The sequence below is a fragment of the Arachis ipaensis genome, chromosome B10 (genome assembly GCF_059453495.1).
Source record: "Arachis ipaensis isolate K30076 ecotype BB chromosome B10, ASM5945349v1, whole genome shotgun sequence".
Classification (NCBI taxonomy): Eukaryota; Viridiplantae; Streptophyta; class Magnoliopsida; order Fabales; family Fabaceae; genus Arachis; species Arachis ipaensis.
Window position 1 is genome coordinate 91,624,149 of NC_142435.1, and position 9,716 is coordinate 91,633,864.

At 41.8% G+C, this 9,716-nt stretch overlaps 1 non-coding gene across 1 annotated transcript; it reads left to right on the forward strand.

The window, feature by feature from the left end:
* Nucleotides 1-341: 341 nt before the first annotated feature.
* LOC148580852 (small nucleolar RNA R71) lies at nucleotides 342-445 on the forward strand. The gene has a single exon (XR_015899328.1). It is a non-coding gene; the product is annotated as a small nucleolar RNA R71 (small nucleolar RNA).
* Nucleotides 446-9,716: the final 9,271 nt, after the last annotated feature.

Sequence of the window (9,716 nt, forward strand, 5' to 3'; positions counted from 1 at the left end):
CCCAATCACCTCCTTCAATGCCTACTTCCTCTTGATCTTGTGTGTGTATTGCAGCCACTTGCTTTGTTTCTAATTGCCTGGTAAGCTCTGCTAGTTGCTTGGCAAACACCTTGTTTTGGGCTAGAATTGTATCAACATGGTTCAGCTCCATGACTCCCTTAGTGTTGTGCCTTTCTGATGCATAGTAGTACTCATTCTCAGCCACTGTCTCGATCACTTCAATGGCTTCTTCCACAGTCTTTTTCCTGTTCAATGAACCTCCTGATGAATGGTCTACAGCCTTCCTTGATTCATAAGAGAGCCCATCATAGAAGATGTGCAGTTGCACCCAATCATGGAACATGTTTGGTGGGCATTTCCTTGTCAAGTCCTTGAATCTCTCCCATGCCTCGTAGAGAGTTTCACCATCTTGTTGTCTAAAAGTCTGAACCTCAGATCGAAGCCTATTGACCTTTTGTGGAGGGTAGAAACGTGCCAGAAACTTGCTTTCCACCTCATCCCATGTTGTTAGACTCCCCCTTGGGAATGATTCCAGCCACTTAGCTGCTTTGTCCCTAAGTGAAAATGGGAACAAAAGCAGTTTATAGGCATCTTCCTGGACTCCATTGGACTTCACAGTGTCACAAATTCTCAGGAATTTTGTGAGATGTTGGTTTGGGTCTTCATTAGCACTTCCTCCAAAGGAACAATGATTTTCCACAAGTGATATTAGCTGTGGCTTGAGCTCAAAATTGTTGGCCTGAATGGGTGGTTTCTGGATGCTACTACCACAATTCCCAGAGGTTGGGTTTATGTATGAACTAAGAACCCTCCTCTCAGGGATGGCATCGTTTCCATCAGCTCTCTCATGGTTGTGAACTTCTCTATCCATGTTGAGATCTAAAGCTTCCTCAAAATTGTCCTCAGATTCTCCTTCAGATTCCTCTTCTCCCACTACTCTCTTCCCTCTTGCTTCCCTTCTAAGTCTATGAAGGGTCCTCTCTGGTTCGGTATATGGAGGAGTTGATGTCTCTCCTCTCCTACCTGTCATACAAGAACACAGCTCAAACACAAACAAGTGAAATACTCTTGGTTAATGGAAGAGTATGGTTAGCTCAATTGAGGAATTAATTCAAACAGTTAGTGAGTCAGTGAGTTAGTTGCATGAGTTTGAAGGCATAAAGAAGGAAAGCATGTAACCAAGTGCAGAAATTAAAATTCAACAAGTATCTTGAACAGAATTAACAAAGCAAGAGAAAATTGCTCAATCTAGTTAGCTTCCAATTTGAGAATTGTCAATCGAAAACCAATCCCCGGCAACGGCGCCATAAACTTGATGCGCATAAACGTGTTATGCTACGATTTAGGAAATTGCACGATCGGCAAAATTCCTTCCGGCAAGTGCACCGGTTATCGTCAAGTAAAAACTCACAATAGAGTGAGGTCGAATCCCACAAGGATTGGTTGAGTGAGCAATTCGGATTAGAAGTGTGTTCTAGTTGAGCGGAATCAAGATTGAGATGAGAATTGCGGAATGTAAAATTGGCGGGAAAAGTAAATGACAAGAAATTAAAATGGCGGAATCTTAAATTGCAATGAATTAAAGAGCAGAAACTAAATTGCTGAAATTAAAAGGGAATGGGGGTGTTGCATGAATTGAGTTGCAGAATGTAAAGAGAAAGTGGAAATCAGAAATGGGGAATTCATTGGGTTATAGGAGATATTGAGATCTCCGAATCAAAACATGTTTATCTCTTCCTCAACCAATGCGTTCATTGAATTTTGCTTGGCAATCTTATATGATTGGATCCCAATCCCTTGGCTCACCAATTCTCTCTAAAAACAAACAAATTCCCAATCCCTTGGTTTAAATGTTCATAAGAAGAGATGATGCTTGATCACTGATTATACCACACAATTTCATGAACCACAATTTGGTAGGATTACATGTCACAATATCCATCCAAACCCCAATCCAATCCACTGTGAGAAAGCTTCTCTAGCATGAATCCTCCATTCCTTTCCCAAGGCTCCGAAGGATTCCAAGTATGAGTAGTTTCTTTCCCAAGACAACTACTCAATGGAATTAGATCGAGAAGCTTTCTAACAAAATTCAAGAGAAAAGATTGAAGAAGAAGATAAACTATTATTGATTCATTGAATTACAATAGAGCTCCCTAACCCAATGAAAGGGGGTTTAGTGAATCATAGCTCTGAATTCAATTACAAAGAAAAGGAAAACTAGCTAAAAGTGAAAGTAAAAGTCCTTTCTAACTTAACTTCTATCCTATTTATACACTTTCTATATTGAGCTTCAGTTGTGCTTCTTGGGCTTTGAGGCCTCTCCTTGCTTTCCTTTTGCCTTGGGTTTATGATCCATAACCTTGATGAGGTTGTTGATCCAAATCCTGTAACATTTATTGAGCCAATTTAGTGATAATCAAATAATGACACATGACTCAATAAATTGAGATTTCAAACTCATCAATCCTTCAGGCCCAATCCCATAAACCATGATATTCAATTGGGTTTCATACCAAAGTAAGTTTAAGTTAATATTTGTGCTCAAAGACTAACTTAAATCACAATATTTTTGGCCCAGAAACCTTTTCCAAGAGTGGCGTTTAAGTTGTAGTTTAAGCTTAAACTGCAGCTTAAACGCCAGACACTTCCAGTGAGGCCTTTTGTAGAAGCACGTTTAAGCTTCAGTTAAGGTTAAACTGAAGCTTAAACGTGGAAATGGAAGAAGGTAGCCCTGGAGAGTCATGTAGTCGAACACGTTTAAGCTTCAGTTTAAGGTTAAACTGAAGCTTAAACGTGGAGATAGGAAAGGCAGCCCTGGAGGTCGAACACGTTTAACCTCCAGTTTGAGGTCAAACTGGAGGTTAAACGTGGAAAAGGGTGGAGGCATACTGGAGGTCGAACACGTTTAACCTCCAGTTTGAGGTCAAACTGGAGGTTAAACGTGGAAGCTTGGAATGGTGGCCCTGGAGGTGTCGAACACGTTTAACCTCCAGTTTGAGGTCAAACTGGAGGTTAAACGTGGAGATGGAGAGAGCAACCCTGGAGTAGAAAAGCTATCGAACACGTTTAAGCTCCAGTTTGAGTCAAACTGGAGCTTAAACGTGGAATGGCTCCCTGGTACTCTTCCTGGTTCTGGCGTTTAACCTCCAGTTTGAGGTCAAACTGGAGGTTAAACGTGGAACTCCTCCCTGGGTGGCATACTCATTCTGGCGTTTAACCTCCAGTTTGAGGTCAAACTGGAGGTTAAACGTGGAATGCTCCTTAAGTGAGGCTTTTCATTCTGGCGTTTAACCTCCAGTTTGAGGTCAAACTGGAGGTTAAACTTCAATCCCAGCATTTCTTATCCTTCATGATTTTGGCGTTTAAGCTCCAGTTTAGGCTTAAACTGGAACTTAAACTCCACATGTGATATTCAAGCTTCCTTTATTGATTTTGTTGCTTCCTTGCTTAGCCTCTTCTTCCCTGAAATCATCCAAACAATTGCATCAAAGTCTTGCAAAATTTCATGAGAAATCTTTCATTCATAGCATTTAAGTAATATAACTAAAACTCATGGAATTTGCATCAAAATCATATTGTTTGGATGGTTCATTACTTTGTTCTTCATTTAACCATTTTTGGTTACTTTAAGCTCAAGAAAATGCATAAAACAACTAAAACTAACAGAAAAATGCTAGTGAAACTAGCCTATGATGCCTTGGCATCATTGCGGACACACCATTTGTGTTTGACACAGCATGCCTGCAGGCGTTTGAAATGCTGAAAGCTAAGCTGGTCACAGCACCAGTCATTTCTGCACCAGACTGGACATTGCCATTTGAGTTAATGTGTGATGCCAGTGATCATGCCATTGGTGCAGTATTGGGACAGAGGCATGACAAGCTTCTGCATGTCATTTATTATGCCAGTCGCGTTTTAAATGATGCCCAGAAAAATTACACAACCACAGAAAAGGAATTACTTGCAGTGGTTTACGCCATTGACAAGTTCAGATCCTACTTAGTAGGATCAAAGGTGATTGTGTACACTGACCATGCTGCTCTTAAGTATCTACTCACAAAGCAGGATTCAAAACCCAGGCTCATCAGATGGGTATTGCTTCTGCAAGAGTTTGATATAGAAATAAGAGACAGAAAAGGGACAGAGAACCAAGTAGCTGATCATCTGTCCCGGATAGAGCCAGTGGAAGGGACGTCCCTCCCCTTCCTTGAGATCTCTGAGACATTCCCTGATGAGCATCTATTTGCCATTCAGGAAGCACCATGGTTTGCCGATATTGCAAACTATAAAGCTGCAAGGTTCATACCCAAGGAGTACAATAGAATACAAAAAAAGAAACTAATTACTGATGCAAAGTACTACTTGTGGGATGAGCCTTATCTCTTTAAGAGATGTGCAGACAGAATTATCCGTAGGTGTGTCCCCAGAGAGGAAGCACAGAGAATCCTATGGCATTGCCACGGATCTCAATATGGAGGCCATTTCGGAGGTGAGCGAACAGCCACCAAGGTCCTCCAATGTGGCTTCTATTGGCCCACACTCTATAAAGATTCCCGAGAGTTTGTACGTAATTGTGACAGTTGCCAAAGAGCTGGTAATCTGCCTCATGGTTACGCCATGCCTCAACAAGGAATCTTGGAAATAGAGTTGTTTGATGTATGGGGAATTGACTTCATGGGACCTTTCCCACCATCATACGCAAACACTTATATTCTGGTGGCAGTTGACTATGTATCAAAATGGGTTGAGGCTATTAACACACCCTCCAATGATACTAAAACAGTGCTGAAATTCCTCCAGAAACATATCTTTAGCAGGTTTGGTGTCCCTAGAGTCTTAATCAGCGATGGGGGCACTCACTTCTGCAATAAACAGCTTTACTCTGCCATGGTTCGGTATGGAATTCGCCACAAAGTGGCCACTCCATATCATCCACAAACCAACGGGCAAGCTGAAGTCTCTAACAGAGAATTAAAGAGAATCCTGGAACAGACAGTAAATACCCGTAGAAAGGATTGGGCAAGGAGCTTGGATGATGCTCTGTGGGCTTACAGAACAGCATTCAAGACCCCTATAGGGACCTCTCCATACCAACTCGTGTATGGTATGGCATGCCACTTGCCCGTGGAATTGGAACATAAGGCCTATTGGGCAACCAGATTCCTAAACTTAGATGCCAAATTAGCAGGAGAAAAACGATTGCTCCAGCTAAATGAGCTAGAGGAATTCAGATTCACAGCTTTCAAAAATACCAAGCTTTATAAAGAAAAATCAAAAAAATGGCATGACAGAAAGCTGTCATCTAGAATCTTTGAACCAGGACAGAAGGTCCTGTTGTTTAACTCTAGACTCAGGCTATTCCCCGGGAAACTGAAATCCCGGTGGAGGGGACCATACGTGATTACAAGTGTATCACCATATGGTTATGTGGAGCTTCAAGATATTGATTCTGATAAGAAGTTCATTGTCAATGGACAGAGAATCAAGCATTATCTTGAGGGCACCATTGAGCAAGAATGCTCAAGGCTGAAGCTAGATTAAAAGCTCAGCAAGGTCCAGCTAAAGACAATAAAGAAGCGCTTGCTGGGAGGCAACCCAGCCATGGGGCAACAATCCTCTAAGCATTTTGCCCTATTTTTATTTTTATTTGTTTATATAAAGTTCACTGACACTAAGGTAAAGAATCATTTGCATAAGTTTACAGGGTTACAGAAGGAATCTACACACAAAACAGGCAGTGTTTGGGCATTCAAACGCCAGGTTGGTGGGGAGGAGCTCTCCTTCTACCCATCTCCTTCTTTTTCTTTTTCTTGAGGACAAGCAAAGCTCTAAGTTTGGTGTGCTTATCCGTGATCACTAAGATCATGTCCCCTAAAGGAAAACAACCCACTCCAAGAGGAGCAAGGGCGTGATTTAAAGGAACTGAAGCGCCAGAAATTCTCTCTTGAAGGACCAAGCACCTCACAGACTAGAGGAACATCCACTTCCCAAACCTCAAGGTTGTTGAGTTCTAATCTTAGCCTTAACTCTGTGATAACTGTTCTTATTTTAATTTTACCTTAGGAGTCATATAGTAGTAATTAGTATCTATTTTGATTTTATCTCCAATTAAGCTATAGTTTATTTTTCTCATCATCAGCAAACATGAATAAAGTAGTAGATCTTTTGAATAAGAAGCAATAAAATTTCGAGTTTTAATAAGAGAAATTCTAATTAGTTAAATGTGGTGGCAATGCTTTCTGTCTTCTGAATGAATGCTTGAACAGTGCATATATCTTTTGAATTTGTTGTTTAAGATTGTTAAATATGTTGGCTCTTGAAAGAATGATGAACATGAGACAAGGATCCCAAGGCTTTGAGCATCAGTGGATAGGAGGGCCAAAAAGGAATGAAATCCTGGCCTAAGCGGCTAAATCAAGCTGTCCCTAACCATGTGCTTGTGGCGTGAAGGTGTCAAGTGAAAACTTGAGACTGAGCGGTTAAAGTCAAGGTCCAAAGTAAAAAGAAGAGTGTGCTTAAGAACTCTGGACACCTCTAATTGGGGACTTTAGCAAAGCTGAGTCACAATCTAAAAGGTTCACCCAATTATGTGTCTGTGGCATTTATGTATCCGGTGGTAATACTGGAAAACAAAGTGCTTAGGGCCACGGCCAAGACTCATAAAATAGCTGTGTTCAAGAATCATCATACTGAAATAGGATACTCAATAACACTATCTGAATTCTAAGTTCCTATAGATGCCAATCACTCTGAGCTTCAATGGATAAAGTGAGATGCCAAAACTGTTCAGAAGCAAAAAGCTACTAGTCCCGCTCATCTAATTAGGATCTGAGCTTCAATCAAAAACTCTGAGATATTATTGCTTCTCAACCTATTAGTCTTCTATTTTATTTGTCTAGTTGCTTGAGGACAAGCAACAGTTTAAGTTTGGTGTTGTGATGAGCGGATATTTTATACGCTTTTTGGGGATAATTTCATATAGTTTAGAGTATGTTTTAGTTAGTTTTTAGTTTATTTCCAGTAGTTTTTAGGAAAAATTCATATTTCTGGACTTTACTATGAGTTGTGTGTTTTTCTGTAATTTCAGGTATTTTTCTGGCTGAAATTGAAGGAGCTGAGCAAAAATCTGATTCAGGCTGAAAAAGGACTGCTGATGCTGTTGGATTCTAACCTCCCTGCACTCAAAGTGAATTTTCTGGAGCTACAGAACTCGAAATGGCGTGCTTCTAATTGCGTTGGAAAGTAGACATCCAGGGCTTTCCAGCAATATATAATAGTCCATACTTTGCACAAGAATAGACGACGTAAACTGGCGTTCAACGCCAGTCCTCTGCCCAATTCTGGCGTCCAGCGCCAGAAAAGGATCAAAAACTGGAGTTGAACGCCCAAACTGGCACAAAAACTGGCGTTCAACTCCACAAATGGCCTCTGCACGTGAATTGCTTAAAGTCTCAGCCCCAGCACACACCAAGTGGGCCCCAGCACACCAAGTGGGCCCCAGAAGTGGATCTCTGCATCATCCATCATAGTCCACTCATATTTTGTAACCCTAGGCTACTGGTTTAGTATTTAAACGACTTTTAGAGACTTATTTTGTATCTCATGACATTTCAGATCTAAACTCTGTATTCTCTGACGGCATGAGTCTCTAAACCCCATTGTTGGGGGTGAGGAGCTCTGCTGTGTCTCAATGAATTAATGCAAGTATTTCTGTTTTCCATTCAAACACGCTTGTTCCTATCTAAGATGTTCATTCGCGCTTAACTGTGATGAAGGTGATGATCTGTGACATTCATCACCTTCCTCAACCCACGAACGTGTGCTTGACAACCACCTCCGTTCTATATCCGATTGAATGAGTGTCTCTCAGATTCTTTAATCAGAATCTCCGTGGTATAAGCTAGAACTGATGGCGGCATTCATGAGAATCCGGAAAGTCTAAGCCTTGTCTGTGGCATTCCGAGTAGGATTCAAGGATTGAATGACTGTGACGAGCTTCAAACTCCTGAAGGCTGGGCATTAGTGACAGATGCAAAAGGATAGTAAATCCTATTCCAACCGGATCGAGAACCAACCGGTGATTAGCCGTGTTGTGACAGAGCGCGTGAGCGTAGTTTTCACTGGAAGGATGGAAGGTAGCCATTGACAACGGTGATCCACCAACACACAGCTTGCCATAGGAGGACGTGCGTGCGTGAATCAGAAGACAGAGGAAAGCAGAGATTCAAAAGACAAAGCATCTCCAAAAACTCCAACATATTCTCCATTACTACACAACAAGTAACTTTTAATTTATGCTCTACTGGTTATTCATAATTCAACTGATAAACATAATTGACTTCCTGACTAAGATTTACAAGATAACCATAGATTGCTTCAAACCAACAATCTCTGTGGGATTCGACCCTTACTCACGTAAGGTATTACTTGGACGACCCAGTGCACTTGCTGGTTAGTGGTACGAGTTGTGAAAAGTGTGATTCGCAATTTGTGCTACCAATCAACTGACATTGCCTCAGAAGAGACAGGATCCTGGAAAGTTCATAATACCCTGCACCATAGGCACCATGATCTTTAAAGCTCTGTGTGACCTTGGTTCAGGGATAAATCTCATGCCCCTCTCTGTAATAGAGAAACTGGGAATCTATGGGGTGCAAGCTGCTAAAATCTCACTAGAGATGGCAGACAGCTCAAGAAAACAGGCTTATGGACAAGTAGAAGATATATTAGTAAAGGTTGAGGGCCTTTACATACCTACTGATTTTATAGTCCTGGATACTGGAAAGGAAGAGGATGAATCCATCATCCTAGGAAGACCTTTCCTGGCCACAGCAAGAGCTGTGATTGATGTTGACAGAGGTGAAATAGTCCTTCAATGGAATGAGAACTCCCTTGTGTTTAAAACTCAAGGATCTCCCTCTGCAACCATGAAGAGGAAGCATGAAAAGCTTCTCTCAAAGCAGAGTCAACCAGAGCCCCCACAGTCAAACTCTAAGTTTGGTGTTGGGAGGCCACAACCAAACTCTAAGTTTGGTGTTGAACTCCCATATCCAAACTCTAAGTCTGGTGTTGGAGAGTCTCAACAAAGCTCTGCACATCTGTGAGGCTCCATGAGAGCCCACTGTCAAGCTATTGACATTAAATAAGCGCTTGTTGGGAGGCAACCCAATGTTTATTTATCTAACTCTATTATTTTTGTTTTTCATATTTTCTTAGGTTAATGATCATGTGGAGTCACAAAATAAATATAAAAATTGAAAACGGAATCAAAAATAGCAGAAGAAAAATCACACCCTGGAGGAGCATCTGTCTGGCGTTCAGCGCCAGAACAGAGCATGGTTCTGGCGCTGAACGCCCAAAATGGGCAGCTTCTGGGCGCTGAACGCCAGAATAGGCATGGTTCTGGCGTTCAACGCCAGAAATGGCACACAAATGGGTGTTGAACGCCCAAAATGGCCACCAACCTGGCGCTGAACGCCCAGAGTTGTGTACAAAGGCATTTTTACATGCCTAATGAGTGCAGGGATGTAAATCCTTGACACCTCAGGATCTGTGGACCCCACAGGATCCACTCAGGATCTGTGGACCCCACAGGATCCACTCAGGATCTGTGGACTCCACAGGATCCCCACCTATCTCCTCCCCACTAAACCTTCACCACTCACATCCATCCACTCTTCCCTATAAACCTACCTCATAAACTCCACCTACCT